General features: G+C 38.7%; 1 long non-coding RNA gene across 13 annotated transcripts in view; it reads left to right on the forward strand.

Annotated features, from left to right (window-relative positions):
• Nucleotides 1-22,571, forward strand: part of LOC136992621 (uncharacterized) — an 80,795-nt gene that overhangs the window by 57,190 nt on the left and 1,034 nt on the right. For 7 of the 13 annotated variants that reach the window (XR_010885022.1, XR_010885020.1, XR_010885023.1 and 4 more), the window contains 5 exons: nt 1,550-1,700; nt 10,291-10,461; nt 14,673-14,785; nt 14,911-15,065; nt 16,532-16,961. This is a non-coding gene — a long non-coding RNA (uncharacterized lncRNA). Of the gene's footprint in view, nt 1-1,549; nt 1,701-10,290; nt 10,462-14,672; nt 14,786-14,910; nt 15,066-16,531; nt 16,962-22,571 lie in introns of those variants that run through there. The other 6 variants (XR_010885021.1, XR_010885024.1, XR_010885032.1 and 3 more) reach the window with 5 other exon arrangements.

The raw sequence follows: 22,571 nt of genomic DNA on the forward strand, positions 1-22,571 counted from the left end.
AATACAGAATGGTTTTCCAAGGATTCAGAGTGAAACAATTCAGAACTCTACCTTCTACAGATTCATGTGGGTGCAAGAAATACGGCAAGTAGACCTTACTATTAAAAAATATATATTGTTTAGCAGCAGGAACTCCAAGCTACTTAGCAGTCATGCCATATAGTTAAGGACAGAGAGGAACAATGGAGATATCTGTTTACTAAAAAAGATAAGAAAGACTCAGGAGAGTAAAGCAGGAATTAGAATTCCTGCTGCAGGATTGAGTCAGATATTGTAGGGATAGCAGAAGAACTACAGTGGCTGGGGCTCATGTAGTGCCAACATGCACTGTCTGGGAAACTGAATGAAAGCTGGAGTTAAACACAAGATCTTGGGCGCCAAAGCACTTTGGAGGATTGCTGTTGGTGAGCTGCTCTTGGTGTTGAGGGCTGCGTCTGTCACAAATACTCCCCCCCCACTGTGCCTCTCCTTTGCTTGAGCAGACGGAAAAGAGATAAAGTGTTTTTAATATTACTAGGGAGATAAATACTGCTAGGACCTGTATTATCATGAGATACTTTAATCTCTCAAATACAGACCAGAGCACTGGTATTGCCAATGGACTTCAGTCGCTGCAGAATGTGAGAGGTGAAAGATTTTTTTTTCACCATTTCCAAATCAAAAGGTGGTGCTGTTCTTTTAGCCATGCATTTTGGTGGACAGATTAGTTTGAAACTGATGACTTTTTAGAAGTGACATAGAGCTCACATATTAATTTTGTTTAAAGAGAAGCATAAACAAAAAGTCAATAAGTTTTCATTTCAAAAGGGAAGACTTTTAGAAAGTAGGGGGAACAGTTAATAAAGATCAGGTGAGATGGAGAGCTTAGGGTATATTTAAAATATAGGCGAAAGCTGACTGAAATCTGTATTCCAGTAAGAAGTGAAAATCAGTAGTTGGGGGACTATTGGACAAATAACCTCCTCCAGAAGGATGATAAAGAGTAAGCAGCGAACCAGAATGGAAGGGGCATTATTTGCATCAACAGCTTAATCTTGGAGCTAAGAAAGGGAAGGAGGGTGTGAAAGCTGTCAGAAGGCATGCTTAGTTAGACCTAGCAAAGAAAATTAAGAACACAATAAAATCTTACTTAGCCAAATGGAAGAGGAACAACAAAAGATGGGAGATTCAAGGTAATGTGGAATGCCCCTACAGGATATGAGTACGTTACATTTGCAGTAGGAACACGAATGCCGAGTATGGGTGTGAAGACAGGCCAGCTCATACAAGAGTGTGTCAGCTAGAAAGTAAGACAGCTGAGCAGGCAGTACAAGGAGCTCGATACTTCCATAGCAAAGGACCTCTTATTCCACCCCACAATACTGAGAAAACTGGCACAGAATGTTGAAAGACTATAAAAAGGAGTTTAATAATTCTTTCAGCTGTGGGTGTAAGCATGGAGATGATACCTCACTGCTGTGAATAAAAGAATGTGGTATTGACACTAAAGAATGGAGGGAGATGGGGAAATGGTTGGAGGAGAAAGTTATGCAATTCCTGCCTCCGACAGCAGGACCATGAAACAGGAGGAGGAGGAAACAGGAACTGAAGACATAGACCTAAGAGGGAGACAGCTTGAGAAGCGACACTGAGAACGCCGGCTCAATCCACGCCTCTCATTTATACACAAGCATGATAACTGTAAATTATCTGGAGTGTAGGTAAGTTTGCTTTATATATGTTTACTTATTTTTTCAGATATGTTGCTTTTTTAGATTTGTTTAGATATTTTTGAGATACCGTTTTGAAAGGTTGCTTTATTGGCATTCTGAGTGATGCAAGGAGAGGTGAACTGAATATAAGGCTTAGGTGGCGAGTTAGGCGAAGCGAGGCAGCCGGTCTGCGTAGCCTTGGGCTGGCATTTGAGAAGCCATGAGTGTGCTTGCCAGAACCACCAGGACATGAGAGGCAGTAGCAGCCATGGCCTTTGCTTCTCTGGAGGTTTCTCCCTTGTATTTCAGGTCAGGAAACTCAACTAGTCTGGAGTGTGAGCTCTCTTTTTTCACGTGTTAAAGTGCACCTATTCCTACACTGCACATGTTTTCATGCACCTTTAAAAATGTATTAAGCTGGACCTGATTGTCTTACGAATTTTACATACAGGCAGCAACTGGCATGCAACCGGCACCTAAAAAGCAGTGTGGGGAGTATAGCGCCCTAGCTGATAACAGCATTTGCCCTCTCCGCTGCAGAGTTAATGGTTAGTCAGTTGTTTTGTAAGGCATTCTTTCTTGGACAGAGATAGGAAGACCTGAGAGCCATTTATCTATTACATTTGTCTCTTTAATATGAACATTGTGTTGCAAAGCAAAGATGTGCAAGCGACAGCACCAAGTTTAGCAATTCTTTTCACTTTAATCTGTGATTTTCGATCTATTTGACATTTCCTGTTCTGTGGTCAGCAGGACCCAATCATTTTTATCAGCACTTCAATTGCTACAATATGCCACCGAGATTGGAGAAAAATGGCCATATAACAGTAATCTCTGCAACAGGTAGGGATGTTTACATATAGATAGCAAGTTTAGGTTTGATAAATAATTCTTCCTCTAGTCAGATATTTTTATAACTATTTGATATCAAGAAAACACCCACAAGGTGCCAAGTTCCATTTCTCTTTTCTAGATACCACAAAATGAACTGAATTTAGAAATGTCATTTGTATGCCATGCGTTTACTGACATTAAGTTCTGAAAATTGAGAAGAAGCCCTGTAAACTAGAGGCTATTTCATTTTAATAAAGAAGTGACAGTTCTGTGACCTTTCTATGTCATTTCTCATATGATCTTACTGAGCAGCATGAGAAAATATGACATTTGGAACTAGAGCCCAGCATGGTGAGTGTAGTGGCAGTTTGTTGTTTTCTGGTTTTCCCCAGACATCTGGCTTAAAAAAAACAAAACGGAAAAACTGAAAATCAAAAAATTGTAAACAGAGCATAAAATTGAGTAAAACTTTATGATAGATTTCACTGTACTCTTTCACCTTGCCCAGAAAAACAAATGGGATTTTGATTTCTTTGTTCATTGTTCTTTGTTTTGCATTTCTGTGAAGATCTTAACTTAAAATTGGAAAAGATATAGTTCAATCATGTAAATGAACGCACTTGCTGACAAAGTAAATACGTACGATAACAAAAGCCAGATTCCTAAACTCATCACTGTATTTTTACTTTTTGCTTTTTTTTTTAAGTCCAGACTACCATTGTTTCAGGTTAGGGAAATAAAAGGACAAAAAAACAAACAACGAACATGTACCAGCCTGGATTAAGACATTGTTTTCAAAGTGTGCTACTGGTACGTTAGTCACCCGTGCAAACAACCTGGGTGGTATGCAGGCACGCAGGCTGGGTTTGATTCCGTGCAGGAGCGGTGTCCCCTGCTTTGCCCTGCGGAAATCTCTGCAGCACGCGCGCCGCAACCTCGCCGCGAGAAACGAGGGTTTCAGCGACGCCCCAGGACGCAGCGCGACCCTTCAGCGTCGTCAGCGCTGCCGGGGAGCAAGCGTCCTGCCGGCGGTGCTTCGCGACCCTCTCGCCGGGAGGAGGCTGGGCCGCCCGGTTGCCCCATCGGCTGGCCCGGACGTGCCCCCAGCCGGGGAGCGGCCACACCGCGGGGGCAGCAGCAATTACCTGCCCTCGCTGGAGCTTTGCGTAGCTTCACCCTGGGGCAGCCCCCGGCCGCGCTGACGTTGCCGGGAGCAGAGAAAGGAGATGCTCGGTGAGCATCCACCTGCCTCTGCCGGGCACCGAGGAGAGGGATGTTCAGGCTGCTAGGCTCATATGAATATATATGAATGACTATCCTTCCCCCCTCCCCCCAATGTAATGACGTTTTCAAAATGGTAGAAATTATTGACCAGTCCCTAAAGATGTTTTTTTACTACAGGTCTCCCTCTTTTTGCTAGTTATTTTATTTGTCAGATCTTTTTTCTTTGACTTTTTCTTCTTCCACCAGAGCCTGCCCACATATTGGTTGCAGGCCTTCACAATAGTAGGCGAGGTTAGTCTGAAGCACGTTATAACTGAGAGCTATAATTTCTCCCAGATCTCAGTTTATTTTTCCGCCTTTTATATGTAAAAAATACATACATACATACATACATATACACCTACATATATAGATATAAATAGATAAATATGCATTACATATGTATGTATGCATGTATGTATGTATACACACATATATAAAAATACACAATCTAAAAAAGGGAAAGAAAATTACCCTTCTGGATTTTTTTCCTGGAGATAAAACTGAGCTGAGTGCATTGTGATTTATAACAAGATACGCTGGCAAAATCACCAGTACAGTAATTAATTATGTTGAGCCAGCTCCACTTTTTGGCCTTTTGCCACTGCGTGCTACTGATGATCTGGCCCATTCTGTTTTCAAGACAAAATATGTATCATTTGTGTTTGCAATAGGCTCCACAGAGAATATCCCTTTGCAAAATTAAAGCAGACTCTGTTTGCTATTTTTCTGAAAAAGAAAATTGCAAACATCCCACCATGATTATCTTTTGCTAAAGGGGAAAAAAAAGTTCCTTATTGATAGTTTTTTTTTCATTTTACATTTTCATAATCTATTTATTAACCATACCCAAAGAAGATTTTTTTCCTCTTTATTTAAGTAGCTTCCCTTACACCACCAAGCTCAACAAAGACTAGCAGGCTGAATGATATTTTGTTAGGTTTAGTTTTCAGATAAATCAAAGAACAACTTTTTGGTCTGGTCACTTTGGGGTAAAGTGGTAGGGAGAGAGGAAGGAGAAAGTCAGCTTTGTCTCGCACAGAAGCTCTCTTTCTTTGGCACGGGCAGCAGCGGTGGGAAGGCGAGAGGCACAGGCAGGGCAGCAGAGCACAGGCGGTGCTTCCCCGGCCGCCTTTGCAGCAGGTTTCCGTCCTCTGGGTGGCACAAAGCTACCATAACCACTTACAAAGACTGGCATCATATTTTTCCAGAATGAAAGTATATAGGTTATTTTCTCAGTTTCCAGGCCAGGATTAATTGAGGTATCTTTTTGAACCGGTTATAGCACACTAGCACAGGCTACAGTTGCGAAAAGCTTTTAGCAGCCTTCCTGAGCTATATCTTATTTTTCAAGGCTCATTAGTTTTGATGAAGTCTGCTGCAGGCTGAAATTTTACCGGACACTAGCTCTAAAATGTTTTCTTTAAAAACTGATAAATAAAAGTGTTTGGCAAGTTCACTGTTATATAAAAATAAAAAATTGTATTAGCTTTAGACATGACTTATTTACAATGCTTGAAAATGTCTGACTGACTTACTTAAAAAAAAGGTGGTGAACAATTATCACTACTAATTACCTTTGAGCTGTATTCTGGATATATTCATTTTAGCTTTTCATGAAGAAAAGTGGTACTCTTCAATGCATATGAAATAGGCCAATATTATTTTGCAAAAATTTCAGTAATAATGTCTTTTATAAAAGTAAAAGGCATGCATGTTTAAACAGCTATTGAATTTCAAGCAGAGAATTATCTTAGCAGCCATAAAACTGTCCATTCCTCCACCCCCCTCCCAGTGCTTTGCAAAAAAAAGAAATAATAACAACAGCTGGCAAGCTTAACCGATTCCTTCATTTGCTCACTGAAGTCAACAGACACAACAGGGTGCTCATTACTCTGTCGTATATGGGAAAGTCTTTAATGCTCACCATGCCCTACGCTCACCTGCGGGGAGCTGGCCCGTGGCTGACCGCTGTTGTGGCTGAGGATTACCAGCTCATTTAGTGCCAAGGGCACGATCTCGCCCAGCGCTTCCCGTCACCTGTGTATGTGCAATTGCGACACGGTGCTCCCGAAGAAATCCTGGCTCTCCAGGCAGAGCACAAGCTAACATTTGTGGGGCAGGCAAGGACAAGTATGTATTTGCCACTGCTTAGATTATTGCTACCTACTAAGTATGAGAACTTGCAGGGCTGGGAGGGGGCCAGAGCTGCTGCAAAAAATAATCAAGGATGCAGTTAACAAGACTTGTTCCTGCCACTACACTTTTGCTTTCCATTTTTCAGATACTGACAGAGCTTAGCCTTATATTTCCCACTAAAAACATCAGTAGCTGGTTTTGTTTATACTCCCTTTCAAATGATGATTGGGGTTTTGTCACTTCTTTTTTTGGGGGCAGGGAGAAAAACAATAACTGCCTCACTTAAAGCAAGGAGGACCTTCACTTTCACAAAATAAAGGTAATGCTCCCACTACTAGGCTAGTTAAGAAAAAAAAGCGCTCTGGAAGAAATGTTGCCAGACAATCCAAATCCAAGTCAATACATTGTGTTATCAACTTCAAATTGCTTTGCAAAAGTAATGTCCATTTCACAGAAACTGAATTTATGGATGAAAAGATGGCAAAAAGTATAGAAAAGTTCCCTAATGTAAACACAGCATGACTTGTGATTTTTTTTTTTTTTTTAGATTTTTTTTTTTTCCTTTAGAAGTGCTTTTTATGCTGTAGTATATAGCTATGTCTGAAAGTGCTGGAAAGAAAATCAAATGGTTTCGGTATGTATGGGGAGGTTCTTTCCATACCTCATCAGGAAAAAATAAAATTGTGAGAACTTTTAGACTCCTCCTGAGTCAAGGTTTGTGTCTTCCATGAGATCGAGTAACATGACACTAGTTAAACCATGAACAGCAGCAGTTTTAAGAGGCCAGTGAGGACAACTGGCCCAAAAGACCCTCTCTGTTTAAAAGCCACCTATAATGCCATTTCTCATGTCACTGCTGACCACCTCTTAGCAATTATCTTGGACCTGAATAAATATGATCTGCATCACAATTTCTTAGCATTTTAACTTCCTTTCTTCCTCTGCAGTTTAATGATTCTGGACTTTAAGCAACATTATGTTCCTGACTGTGATATTTAGGGCCTGATTATCTTCTTTTCCTTTATTAAAGATGACCTTGCCAATAAAGCTGGTTTCAGAGGTCCCTCAGCACCATTTAAAAAACAGGCTTTTCAATGTGGTCTTTAATAGTTGTAAAATGTTCTCACAGATTCCAAGATATGTATTTTCTATATTGTTTCTTTATGGTTCATTTAGTGTGACACTATATCAAAAATTTGAAAAAGACATTTCCTCCTCAATCACTGATCAGTGAACTGTCTGGAAAAAAAAAATTAAAAAAAAAATCACTCTTTTAACTTTCTGCTTGAGCCATTAATTAGCACACTGAGTGTTAACTGCTGCTGTAGCTTTTGATTCACTGGCGCCAGACGCACTTTTGCAGTGGCGAATATGCTGGAAAGGCTTTGATAGATAGACAGAAATGTATTTACATGTCAAAGTAAAATGAGATATGACCTTCACTTTCAAAATGATCTTTTTTGGATAGTACTTTATAGAAGTGATGATGATGTGCGGGATACTGCAGCTTTATAAATAAATACGTATAATGTTCTGTGTGTTTTATCACCTTTTGTCAGTGTAGCCTTCAATATGAAATCAAGACCTACTCAGTGTGGTATTTTAAGATGAAAGTGGTATTATTGTAGATAGCACAAATAACCAACCAAGAATGTATGTAGGCAGCTATGAATATAGACATAAAGGTTTCCCAGACATTAAAGAAAGAGTCTGCAGGGAGGGAAAAATCAAAAACCCACATGGAAGTGGAAGGAGCTGCTGGAATTCAGCCCTGTTGGGGTGGAGAGGAATTTAACAGCTCTGTTTTCATTTCGACTGTTCTGCTGAGAGATTAAAGACAACAAGGTGTTCAGGCGCCGCTGCGATGAGAGGGCTGGAAAAGCACCTCAGTGAGGAGAAAGCAGCCCACGACGAACAGAGATGCCGCCTGATAACTGCCCTGCGGTTTTCTTGGGCACCAGGAGCTGTAAAACAGTGGCAAAGAGCGAGGCGTGCGCAAGTGCTGTTGCTTACGGCCAAGGGGCTTTGGAGGCAGCGGTGCTGCCAGCGTGCAAAGCCAGCCAGTGGCGTGCAAAGCCAGACCGCTGGCGTGCAAAGCCAGACTGCCGGCGTGCAAAGCCAGACCGCTGGCGTGCAAAGCCAGCCAGTGGCGTGCAAAGCCAGCCAGTGGCGTGCAAAGCCAGACCGCTGGCGTGCAAAGCCAGACCACTGGCGTGCAAAGCCAGCCAGTGGCGTGCAAAGCCAGACCGCTGGCGTGCAAAGCCAGCCAGTGGCGTGCAAAGCCAGACCGCTGGCGTGCCGGTGTCGGGCAGAGATGTGGAAAGGGAGCCGCAACGCCGAGGGCCGCGGCAGTGCCAGGGCTCTGCGCCTCGCCGGCAGGCAGCGGCTCCCCCAGCGCCGCGCCGGCAAATCAATCTTTGCAGAAGTGACAAGGACTATAAATGGCATTAGCGAGGCCATAACTAGACGTCTCGGCCAATTACTGGGGACATTGATGAATCGCACAGACATTTAGACCGCGCTCCATGGGAGCCAAAAAGTGAAAAAGCAATTTCATTCCGTAACGGGGTTTCAAAATATCTTCAAGGCAGACTTTTTCCTTGAGTCAAGGCCCAGTCTTGCTATCTTCCCTTCTGCAAAACGCCTGCTCTTTTTCTTGGAAACTTGGTTCTTATTTCTGGTGCTTTTATACCATAATAATAAAAATTTGGGGGTAAGGAAAACATCTGCTGACAGGAATAGCTGCATTTGTCAGCTATGGGAGAACTGTGCAAGATTTTATTTCGTTTCTTACAAGTAGAATTAAGAAAAGTCCCAAAAGGTAGTTTTGAAAGAAACAACAAATGTTTGTGAAAGCTGGATGAGTCTGGCCAGAAAATCCCAGCCAGAAAAATTGGAGAAAATGTTGACGATGCCACACCTTGTTCCTACCAAACTGTGATTTTATATTTTTTAAGAAAAAAACTCGTATGGCTGGGTTTTGGTTGTCAGCAATAAATGTAACCTTGCTGTGTTGTTGTTCATCATCTCAGGACAGGAAAAAAAAAATTACATAATGCCTGTAATTAATGTATTCTATTTATTTCAGTCAATAAGTGATAATATGTCCTAATTAAATCCAGATTTCATGTGCATCTCTTCATTTACCTACTGTGCACATAATGGAATCTAACATTAAAGTATTAGAATCAGATAAAATTGCATTTCATATTAATGCTGCATGTATGGAAATGTATAATTTAGAATGTATCTTATGAAATATAACCTATTTATTTTACGTATTGCATACAGCTCTGATATTGATCAAGATATCCTTGGGAGCGTACAACCAAACAGGAGAATATGAATATATTCCCCTTCAGTCAGCTTCTTGCTTTCTCTCACACTGCCTCTTTGAATAAAAAGTGGGGTTTGATTTTCTTTTCTTTCTTTTTTTTCAGTTAGGTTAGTTTGAAAAGCAATATCAGAATTTAGTCAGCTTCCCTCTAGTAGTACTCTGGCTATGTAAGCCTACATGACTGTAATGCAGTCAGTCAGATTACATACATATATCCCACCCACATTTCAGCCTGGAATTTGGCCTGCTGTATTTAGGTACTATTAATCTAAGGCTAATGTATAACTTGAGTAAAGCAACTAGCTGTTGTCTTAACCAAGTAAAAAATAATAAGTGAGATGATAGATAAAAGGAAAAAAAGGAAAAATTGTGAACATTTTAAATTACATGGAGAAATATATGAGAGTCTATAAAAAACACTTTGCTAAAACAGTCCATCTGTGCTTCAGTGATAAAGTGAAGAACTGAGTACAACTAGCAGCCACATCTACAAAAGAGACATACAGCTTACAGTTCCAAATGGAGGGGAGCCATGAAGAAAGACTGATTTATAACAACACACAAATATAGATATTTACCTAAATGAAAAAAATGATTGGAAAAAGTTACATTAAAGATTTCCTAAATATTATTTTATCATTTAAAGAACAAGCAATCAATAGACCAGAATCTGTGCTGGAGATGGCACACTGTTATTTGAAGAAAAGCGTGTTGAAAAGGTGTAAGCATTGCTCTCCGTGTCCCTGAAGGAAAAATAGGATGAAAGTGGGACTGGACTGTGCGCACACACTGCAGGGGTGCGCAGCAGGAGCCCCTGGTAAGGGGGGGGGGGGGGGAGGAGCTGCTCTTTGCCTGGGCTAATGTGCGGCCATGGGACATCCACATTTATTTCACAGTTCGTATTTCAGAAAAGTTATAAATATGCAGCCAATTTTACAATGACAAATGTTTATCAGTTTAGCTGACCTTTCCTATATGGCTTTAGTCAAGATATTGTGATTGGACTCAAATTCTGTCTCTCGTTAGTCCAAGCCGGCAAGATGCAGGCACCAGCTCAGGATCTTTACAGCACCTCCTGATCCTTGTTACAGAGCAAGCAAAAGGACGCTGGCATTGCTCCGCGCGTAGCAACAGAGGAAAATACCGGTTTCTGCTAAAATGGTCTTTCCAGACACTGCATCTCCAGCACAGTGGGTTGTGAGTATCAAATGAAAAACACTTCTCATACTCATTTTATCTTCTTGTTTTATACGTATGAAGACTCACTTAATTTAGAAGGACAGACTTGGAGCCCATTCTGTGCCCAGTAAAGTCTGTATAATCTTTTCCACTGAGCCAACAAGCACTTGTCACAACCCCTGTTATATATGCATTTTAATGTGCATTATTATTATTAATGATAATCCCGCTTTCAGCTCACTTTGCAAGGAGGTAAAATACACATAAAATTCAAGTTGGCATGCTCTGTACGCTCAAAGAGTGTGCATTTATTATTTTTTTGTAGCGTTGAGTTAGTAATCCATGCCGCTTTCAGTTTAGTCAGTGTAATGTTCCTTTTGGAAATGTCGTATTCTACACCTGGTATGTAATTGCCTAAGACAAACTTGGTGCTATTTTCCCACTTCTAGACAAATAAAGGTTGGGGGAACAAGCGCTGTATCTTGCTGACCAAAGCACAGAGCCAGCAGCTGGGCTCTCAGTCTGAAAGCGCTCCTCTGCTACAGGAGGGCACTTTGATGTGGAGCAAAATAGAAAACCTGCACATCCTGCCCTCATATTCGGAGCACCCAGACACGCGTGATCAGCAGGCCGACATGTCGCAGCAAGGGGCTGCGCTTTATGTCTGCCTCCTGTTTGGAAATTCAGCCTGTTTTGGGATGGGAGGACTCGGGATCTGGGCAGATGGAGCTGCGAGGAAGAGGATGGGCAGCTCTTTAAAATTATTCCCTCTTGCTTCTTATGGCTAATAATAAATCCCATTAAAAAAGAAATAAATAAAAAGTAGATTTGTAAGCCCATACTCCCTGCTATTAAAATTAAGAAGGAACTGTGCTTTGGGCTTTCAGATTCAGAGGCCGTTTGTAGGATTGGAGCCTTGTGTTTAATGATGTCCAACGGCAATGCCTCCAAGAAATCTGCTCAGTCTTGTACACCAGCAATATGGGAGGTAGCAGGTGCCTGTTGGTTTGGGGACCAAGAGCAAAAATTATTGATGTAGGAGTCTGAAAATTGAAATAAAAAATGAATTCAAACTGATGACATGAACATTGTTCATATTCCTGTAACAATAATTGCTGCAACTGTTCAGAATTTTTAGCTTTTGCATGAAAGTTGTTGAAAATGTTCAAAGAACAAAATTATCTGAGAAAAAGGAGCGCTTACCTCTTTTCACTCTATGCTATGTTTTCCCTTGGAAAAGTATAATTATCTGCCAAATGTTGAATGATCCTTTTGTTTAAATCTTGACTGGCAGCAAAAAAATCTGCTCTCCGCTAAAATTATCTAATTTTGTAGCTGTCTTAATGATATGTCTGCTTTTATCAAATGATGCTCTTTCTTCCTTGCTGGTGGAAAATTCATTGTGCTTTATAAACAGTCAGTTTGCATTATGTAGATTATTTCACAAAAGAAGTGAAAAAACAGGCTTTTGACAATGACAGAAACAATGAAGCATAAGGAAATCAGGGAAGATCAAATATGCTCATTAGATTTATAATAAGAAATAGAGCCATTAACAAGAACACAGTATCTTTTTTTGTTACTGTTTCATACAGTATGAAATCCCATAATTGTCCCATCAGAAAAAGTCTCATTTACTTTTCAATAATCAATTATTTAATAGAAATTCTCATGCTTTATGTCACATGTAGTAATTGGAACTTCTCATTTACTATATTACTTTGATTTTTTTTTTTTTTTTTTTTATTATTTGAAAGGAAGATTCCAATTCCAGGGTTTTTTAATGAGTATTTTATAGACTCAGTGTTCAGATCTCCACCTGATACACCCTGGGCCTGCATCTCTGTTGTGCTTGAGCTAAGCCCAGCACAGAAACAGACTGAGGAGGTGAAAACTCATTTCAGTCTTCTTTTATATTCCTCTATTTCTAGACCTATTTTAAGTCTGAGCATCCCTAGAACAGCTATGGGTGGCTCCCAGGGACTTTATAATAGCTGAATATATCAGTACTCACTCCTTTTTTCATGTCTCTTCTTTGGCCAGGCATACCTTTATTTAAGGAGAATCTAAATTTGCAGCACTTCATGTCATATTCTTTGACTTGCAACTCTGCAGTTACACATGAAACTAGTCTTGACCTTCTTTATTTTCTTGCATGAAATTGTAAATGACTTAAAACCGGCTAATGACTGTTGTCTTAGCAGCAGTTTTAATAGTATTCTTTCCCTGCTCCATTTGGGTTTGAAGGATAACAATAAGATAAGTTGTCAAATTAAATTTGTACTACTTCCTTATATTTGTCTGTAACTACAATATTTGTAGAGTGTAGATAGAGAATAATTTTTATTCAGTATCATATCAACATTTAGTATCATCTCTTCACTATGGGCTTTCTCCTTACATATAATACTAAAGGAAAGGTGAGCACTATATTAAATATATTATGAGGAAATATTGCAGACAAAGCAATGGATATGCTTTGCTTTGTCAGAATAAGACAGATAAAAGGTACATGATAAAAGCTATCCATATATGCACATTATCTACATATCTCAATATGTAGATATTGAGATATGTATCACCTCAATATCTACAGCAAATAAAAATGTATACTGAAATCCAGTAAGAGTATCACTAAAACCTACACTTAATCTATAATTTGCATGTTAGTCCAGTAATTTAATGGTTCAGTCTGTCCCTTTCTATTTTTTTCTAATAATAAAAAACTCAAGACATTCATAATTGCCTGTACAAGGTCCGTGTTGTCCACATTGCTCAGAAGAATTAGTCTGATGCACATTGGGTGTTGGCCTCAACTTCTGCATTGTAACAGGGTTGAAAAATTAGTCTGTCATCCTAATCCATCAAGTCCACCTACTCATAAGAATTTTATATGTATTATTTAATCATTAAACCAATAAAAATGGTTTAGTGACATTCTGCACTTATTTGAATCCTAAGTAAAACTACTAATATTATTGGACTTGCACAGTAATGAAATCCTGTCACCTGAGCTTTAGTGAACTCCAGAGGCAGAGCAGTTGGTGACTGTGTTTTAAGGAGTCATCTTTTTTCTTCCTTTTGGACAGACGGAAGTTTGTGCTACCCTAAAGTTATGGGAAACATCCAAACCAAGTAGACATAGGAGAGTTTTTGGACTGGTGACCAGATCAGTTCCTCTCCATCATGTTCTGGCATTGCACAATCTACTAACAGCTGCTGGTGTGGTTAACACTGGTATTATATGGGAGAAAGAAAGGAGACAGATTTTAATCAGTCAGCTGCGTCTATTCCCAGGGTAGAGATGCACTCCATGTCATTCAGCAGCAGGAAGATAATGTGTTTTAACAATAATCTTTAAGATAATGGTAAGAAATATAAATTAAATATTGTATGTGCTGCACAATTCAGTAAGAAAATTAACTCCGGCGTTATTTGGTAGGAAGCCTTAGCTCATTCTAGAGAAGAGGATATAAAGCCATAGTATTACATTGTTAAATAGATTTAGTATTCAAGTTAGGTACTACGTTTCCTTTAATAAATATGAAGACTTGGAAAAAAAATCTACATTGTACTAAAAAATATAATTTCAAACTCCTTTTTACCCTTTTAGCTTACCCAGCACTGAAGCAGAAAGGAACCTCTGAGGCACATAAAATTTAACTCCTGTTTACATTTTTCTTTGAAAAATTATTAAAACCATGCTTGAGTAATCATTTTTAATGAAAGAAAGCATCTCTGTGAGTTAAATGCTCATCATAAGCCTGATGTTGTGCAAGAAGTGCATCTCAAGACTATCATGCCTAATTACTGTATATTTTCAAGATATCATTATTAAGGCAAGCAGCTTTTAGTGCCAGTTAACTGTCACACTGCTGATTTGCATGTGTAAGCAACTTTTTTACATTTTTCTCATGCTGTCTTCTCATACTCCTTTCTCATTGTACAGCAATACACAAGGCAGGACTCCATTTTCAACAGGGTTTAATGTCTCCCACCCTTGCAACTTCATAAGCTGATTTAAAAAATGGTGAGGGACCTGCCTAGCTTCTGTCATGCCCTGAGGCACATATATGTAAAATACCATTGTTTTTTTCTATTAGAGTTTTCAATCATTTAGCATATGTATAAAGACCATGCTGAAAGGTGAGTTTCTAATATGCAAGTCAGCTGTGAAGTAACAATACTAGTATTTTTCCTTTTCCACTTATTTGCTCAAATTTTGGCAGGGAGGGAAGGGATTTCTGGCAGACCAAACCCAGCAAGAGAGACCAAACCTCAAAGAAATCTTCACATCTGTATGTCCCAGGCTCTTCAGGATGCTTAGGGCCATCATTACTCTGTAAGTTTTATACAGCAAAGCACAAGAATCAAAGCTAATTTCCTGGCTTTTTCTTGAATTCTGAATTATGCTTTCTTATATATAAAGGCTAAATTTAATGACTGTAGCTTTCTTGCAACCTGCAGACCTTTTCTTGCCTGCAAGCTGTGCAGAAGTTGCAAATTACCTGGGTCAAAAAGGGCAGCCTCAAGCAGGGTGGAAGAGTTGTTGTGCAAATGCTGATCTTCTCCTCGGTGCCTCCTTCTCTGGGCAGGAGCGCCGCTCATGCTCATGAAAGGAGGTGAGAAAATACTTGAAATAAAAGCACCTCTCTAATTAACAGTAATATCGTCACTGACACTTTTCATGGCTGTTCCACTTCACTGATTTCAGGGCAGTCAAAATTTACTTGCAGCACATCTGAATTTAAACAAAAGACTCAAATTATGTCAACTTTTAAATCTTTTCTTGTTCTTTAAGATGCTTGCAACCTGATACCAAAGTGTTCCATATCCCTTTGCCTGTCTTAAATAAGGCTTGTAGAGCTAGAAGTCATTTTCCCACTCTAGCACTTAAAAAATTGAAAAGATTTAAGAACCACAATTATGCAAAGGACATGAGAAAGGTCAGAAGAAAAGCTCTGGTTTCTCTGACTTCAGCCACACAGCTCTCCCAGAAGCCTATTGAATATCATTTCACCCAAATAGTGAAACATCATACTATCATCTTTTTTGTCTAATCTATGAAGGATGGCATTATGTAGCAAAAACGGAGTAATATAATAGCAAACTTGTCTTTTTCTGGGTCTCATGTAAAGTGAATTGCCCAAGTGAAGCCAAACTTACAAAGAAAAACTAAAAGAGCTGAACCTCAAATAGCACTAAATAAGGGTGTCAGTTAACTAGAGCCCCTCAGCTGAAAGCAAGTGGAAGTTCAACAACCAAGCTCAGACAACCATGTATTTTTTCAGGGTGGTCTGCAAGCTACAGCATGTCTCAGGATCCTAATTTTCCAGATCAGGAATCTGGCTTGGAAAGGCAACATGCTGCTCCAGCCAGCTCGGGCCTGGCTTTATTTCCCCTGTTTAACCAAAGCACAGAGAGCAGAAGGAAATGGCTTGTTGGTGGGTACCAGGTTCTTACTGGCATAGATGAGGCCAGTACTTCTGACAGGCAAGCATTATCACTCTAGTTAGCATACTGCAAAAATCTTTCTGTAAAGCATAATATTCTAAAGATGATATGTTTAAATTTGTCAGCTATAGCAAATTATAAGAAATAGTAAATTATAAGAATATTATTTTATGATAATTCTATCTCAGCAAATTTTCTAGTTAAAAAATGTAAGGACCAAACCACGATTATTTTATAACTAGACTGCGAAAACATTAGACATCTCTATACCACTATGTAGACTCATTTAAAAAAGATGAGAGAGAGAGAGCTCTTTGCATTAAACTTCAATCTCTGTTACCTCTTCAATCTCTTCTCCAGCAAGAAATCCTTTGAGATTTTCAAAGTCAGCAAGTAAAGTGAGAGTGAGGAAGTGCCCTTGCCTAACCCTGGAGAGAGTGACTGCAGATTCTTAGAAGCATTGTCCTACCCTGAAGGCCTTTCAAAGCACACCTTTAAGTTGTGGTGGGGTTTAGGAGTGCTCTGTAGACATGTATACCATGCTGAACAATTACAAGCTTTTACAGACAAATTGTAAGTAAGTTAATCTCTATGTTCTGTGGGGTTTACTCAGCCCTTTGTGATTTGCACACAGGTGGAAACACAACAGCATGCTGCTTATTAATGCCTTTGCAGGAAGTAGTTACCCGCATGTGAGAGGAAGTGTGCCCTGGAAAAGGAGAAACTTTCCTGCAAGTCTGCAAGATAGGATGGAGACAAGCTATAGATAAGAGGCAGTCTGATACCATAGTAAATGATGCTATTCAACTTTTTTTTTTTTTCAAATCATAAACCATCAGCAAAAAGATGAACTGCATTTTTGAGCAGCTTGGAAGAAAAAGAAAAATGAATCAAAACATCACCCCTTAAAGTGATGCAGATAGAATTGTTTCATAGTTTTAGTACTCAAGATTGGCAATGATAGTAAAACATCAAAAACCCCAAGTAAAGTAGGCACTATACCCTTTATTCTTCTCCCTCCTCACAGTTATGGAAGAAATTTGTGCCTATTGTGTTTACCAACACCCTTCTGAAAGATATAAATATTGATTATTAAAATACAGTTGTTAAATCATTACTGCATTGTTACGTTAAATATATTCATCACACTTACACCTCAGAAAACAAACACTCCTTACAGATGGCTGCAGCCCATTCATGGTGATATCCGCGTGGCATTTCCCTGAAAATGGACACATTGGCCCTGAGCAGTGGACTTTGCGGTTTTCCTGAAGACGTGTTAAATGATGTGTTGACAGGTAGCTCTCCGTTGCCTTCAAGGACTCAGATCTTTATTCCAGCCACCAAGCAAAGTGAATGCAATGCACTCAAGAATTGAACTCTTCACAGAGTAGATTCGGTAATGAACGGAAATGAATGTTTGTTTGCCTTAAAGTAATAATGAGCAAACTTGTAAGTGTCTAGATAAGGGCCCAGAGGTTGGAACACTTGTATCTAGGTAGAAAACTCACAAAGTTTTGGACTTGTACAAAGTAATTGCCCAGTGGTAAAGTAGTACTCATTGCTTTCCTCATGACCACTAATATCTGTTGGTGTGCATCATCATGGTGCTACAAGTGAAAAGCTTTTTCGTTGCCTTCTTCTTAGACAATAAATGAAGTGGTGCTATTCACATTTTACAAATGAGAAACTTAGCTATACGGAACTTAAGTGTCTTGCCTTAAGGTCACAGAGGAATTAGTCTCAGCTGGTGAGCACTTAGCTTAGCCTGGTAAAAAAATTTGCATCTTAGGTAGCATGAAATATGTCATGAAGAACAAAGCCTAAGCAACATTGTCGTTGTCATGAAAAGGAAAGGCATCTCCGGAGGGTGAGTCATCACAAAGTGAAGTCTGCAGCAAAGTTATATTTTAGCAAGGGCAAGGCCAGAGGCTAACTACTAGATTTAATGGAAGACATATAATAAAATTGAAGGTTACATAAAACTTATAAGGTTTCAAAAATAAATAGATAAGGTATGATTCACATCACAGGTTTTAGATTCTTATGGCTGCCTTGGGATCAGGCTTAAGTGAAATAGATATGATTTGTGGCTTCATGCTGAAACCATGTGAAACTCACACTTTTATATGATATTAATGTGAAAATCAACCTTATGTATTTCAAATTTCTGGAGACCTTTGAAACCCCAGACTCAAATCAAAACTCAGGACAGATAAAACTGCAAAATTTGAGGCCAAAAGGGAATTTGGAGGATTCCTGAAAAGGGAATGCAGGAAGCCCTGTGTGTCAAAACATGGCCGAGCTTAGCAAACTTCTACTGAAAATAAATACAAACTTATGTATTTGGTTTTACTGGTTTTTACTTATGTAAATAATGAAATTTACAGTGGCAAAAAGGAAAAGCAACAAGAGGACCAGTCATGAGAACGTGGTGCAAGACTGAAAGTTAATAGCCAGAATCCCTCCATAGTCACAGGTTGTAAAGTATACTTCTCTCAAAATGCTTAAAAAACAAATGTAGCTTTTGCAAATTTGCAGATCTTAGTAGTAAGAAAGAGACGCATCTTGGAAGCGATAAGAATACACTTGCAAAAACCAAAGCAAAACAAAAATTGTTCTCTACAGAGTATAGTTTCATAATCATTTCCAGAGACCTCTGGTGTATAGACTGACAGAGGGCACTTTTATTGTACTTACATAAAACACAATTATTGATAGATTTTAAAGCCAGAAAATGCTCATCTCATCTAATCTTTTGCAGCATGCAAGTTAATGACTGTTACCCAATGATTCTTGCTCTGAGCCCATAATCTGTGTTTTTTAAATATGTACTCTCAGCCAAGTTGATCCACAGAGCTGATCTATCGCCATTACTTTCTGCTTCTTTATTGCTTTTCTGTCATTGGCAAATTTTACTAGCAATGATTTCATATTGTCTTTCAGATACTTATTATACCTACTATTCAAGAGGTTGAATTACTCTGAACCAAGTATATTTCAGTGGAAGATTTGTTATAAACAGTCCCAGTGGATAAAGATTTCTTATTTAAGATAACAATTTGTAATCTAATAGTTAACCATTCTTAACCTATTTATATTCAGCTATATTAACTTTGTATAGACTTGTTTAAAATATGTGATGAAGTTCAAGTACCTTTAAATTTTAGATGGTTTGGTCAATCAGGTGTATGTGCTTTGAACTTCATTATTCTGTCTAATGTGTAAATTTGTAATTAGATGGTCAGATGCACAGAGGTAACTGACATTTTTATTCTCACATAAAATTGTAATATGAATGGTAATAAACAGTTTAACTAGAAAACCTATTACTATATTTAAACTGATTTATGTCCTTTTTAATACTGTGTTTTTATAGCCCTCTTTAAGTTTTACCGTTTAAGGTATTCTTCAATACTAGAGGTTGATTCCCCTAACAAGGAAAAAATAGCATGTGCAATAGAATGCATATTCAAAGATCAGTTTTATTACAAAAATGCTTCATCTCCTAATCTTTGGAATTAAAAATTTCTGACTATAAATTGCAATTAAATGCCACTTATTTCCTAGACTTGGAGAATGAGAAGAAATTCCATTCATAATTAGTACTCCATACAAACTCCATTTGTAACAAATTTGTAATGAATAGAAACTCCATTTGTAATTAGTACTATGGTGATGTACAGGAATACCTATAGTTTTTCTAAGCAGCCCCAAACTCTGAAGTTTGCATAGCCACTACCAGCTTCTCCACCAAGACGGCAACATGGAAGCATCAAGGCTGAGGCCTTTAGCCCATCCGATACTGACTGAGCCAGCAGGAGACTGGGAATGGCAATTTTATAATTCTGCTTTCGATTCCAAACAAAGAACAAGAAGAAATTAAACAGTGTCTGCTGAGCCAAGAATCTTGTTTCAATCCAACATTTCATTTGTATTTGCTTGCTTGTATATTTTCTGCATGTCTTAAGTCAGAATAGCTAAATTAAAATTCTATCTTGGACAGTGCCTCTTAAAATAATATTAAAAGCTACTATATTATCAAAGGATGCAGAAGAACAAAGAGCTATGCAATACGTACTGGTCACAAGTTAGGTTAGAGATGGAAGCCCCATGGCTGAAAAATGGAAAAGTGCTGGACTAGTTTGGATATATGTTCAGTTCCCTCACCTTCCATATCCCTGGACAAAAAATACGTGTCCACAATGTGTATATGGATTTTACAGAGAAAATAAGGACATGCATGATCTGCAGGATCTAAATGATTTTTAAATAGATCTGAGGAATAAGGAAAAACAAACAAACAAAAAACCAAAAAAGCACCTAAGACCTCTAAGACCTCCAATAAGGGCCTGTGTAAAGCAAACAATCACAGAAGATAGTACACTTTCTTCAGAAGTTTTTTCTGAGGGAAAAATGCGTGAGACAATTTAATCTGACTGGAGATATGTGAATATTGCAGGATAGGCAAACAAATAGGCAGACCATAAGTAGTTAGGTTGAATGTCCATATATGTTGTTCTTTTAGTGGTGGTCTGACTGTTCCTTCAAACTGCTGCCTCAGGATCCTCATCTGGTGGCTCCGAGAATGAAGTGTCTTGATAACTAAAGAGGCAAAGGGGTGGCCTAAGAAAGGCAATTACAGAAGGAAAACTAGAAGAAATTACTCATATGTGACATTTAATTAAATATGGCATTATCTTCAACATATCAACTTTTCAATGCCTATGAAAATCACTTCTCTTGGGATCCAGGAGGGCATTAACACTGCTGAGCAACACATGAGAATTCTGCTAAAGTCGCGCCTTAATACGACTCCACAGTACAGACAGTTTCCATTGGCATAACTGTGATGGTGAGAGCTGGAATTTTTTAAAAATCTATTCATAAAAATACAGAAAAGTTCTTCAAGGGATTTAATAACAAAAGTTGCTGTTAGGTACAAATAATTACACACTAGTTTATGTCTGGCAAAATCTAAGTATCTATTTTTTCTTCTCAGAATTACGGTTTGAGTCAACAAGTTCAGTCTTACAGTATGTGCTTTTATTTTCTATTTCTTTCAGTGTATAAATACATCCAAAACTTTGTGAACTGACCTAACCATTCCAAATATGTATTGAGGAGTTTTTGTGCTTTTTGTTTATTTGTTTTTTCATGGTGGTTCTCTTCAGGAAGAAAATACTCACGTTTTGTTAAATCACTTAATTCTGCACACATGAATATTTTAAAAATTGGCTGGGAAGCTACTGAATTAACAGTAATAGCATATTTTTCAATTTCCTTATTTGAGTAACAAACCATTTTGATTTCTTGTTAATGAACCAAAGGCCATGGAGTATTTCAAGTCAATGGCACTTCTACGCTGCTGTAGATCAGAGAAAACTGCATGGCTTGCTGGGTGCCAGGGCACCTTGCAGAAAACCTGAGCCTCTGATGTCTTTGTGAGCTGGGCTATTGGTGGGTTCCCCTGAGCCCTGGGAGGTGGAGCACAGTTCAAAGGCAGAATGATTTTTATCCCTGTCTAATCCTAGATGAGCAACTATATGTATTTTTGTGCAGATTTGAAGCTAAAAGCACGTAAGAGGAAATATGAAGAAGAGCAGTTGCATCTGGATTATACTGATAACAAGAAAGCAGGAATTGTTTCTCAATATGCCAGGAAATCATATCTAACAGTATTCAGAAAACAGTTCAAAGTATTCATTGTAGCATTATTCGATACAGTCAGAGAGCTCTGCCTTGGTGAGCTGTATTCAGCCTAGGGTTGAATAGGCATTAAGAAGGCACAGGGTGGCTTTCTACCATTTATGCTTTTTATGAATGCAAGGCATTACAGAAGGCCAATTTGGCTTCCTTACAAGAGGCGTTGTATAAAAGCAGGTTTAGAGCTGCCCGAGTTTCACCACTGGGATCTGAGATGCTGCTCAAACCAGAGACCACTGGTGACACTTGGCTGCTTCCTACCTGCCACCTTGGGATCTCCACGAGACTTTTATAGGTCACTGGTTTCCAGCTGCTGAGTAAAGAAGGCAGCAAATAAGGAGAGGGGGAGGCAGTTTTTCTACCCATCAGTTTCAACAAAGTCTAACCTTATTACATGGAAGTGTTTAGAGTTATTGTTAATCTTGCTTTAAGCAGCAGCTAGATGCAATCTTATTTATGACCTAGGCAAGTGTGAATTGGAAATTAAGCCATTTAGGATTTCTCTCTGCTAAAAGTAAATTAACTAACTTCAAAGAGTTTTAAAAGGAAATTTCTGTATAAGTGACTTGCATGGGTTCATCAGAAGAAAATCATATAACTCAGGCAAGGTAATGTCCAGAACATCTACCAGCTTCTTCAGTGAAAGGACTTGATTCACTGTCATCTCATTCTTCAAAATAACATGAAAAAAAATTCCTTTCTAACCAGGGCACAGTGCAAGGTATCATTTGTGAGTATGCCACAAAAAGGATCACTGTCTTTTAAGGACATGAGTAACTTACCCAGCATCCTGATGTGCATATGGAATCAAGCAAGCTCTTTACTTGTTTGTTGTTCGTTTCTGTGTTTGTTATTTCAAGCAACTGGGGGAAAATCCTTACAAATTCTTTCTATAATGCTTTATTTGCACAGATTCAATAAAATAAAAATCTTGTATTTTTAATACTTACAAACTGATTACAATGCCT

Source organism: Apteryx mantelli, chromosome 9 (assembly GCF_036417845.1).
Source record: "Apteryx mantelli isolate bAptMan1 chromosome 9, bAptMan1.hap1, whole genome shotgun sequence".
NCBI lineage: Eukaryota > Metazoa > Chordata > Aves > Apterygiformes > Apterygidae > Apteryx > Apteryx mantelli.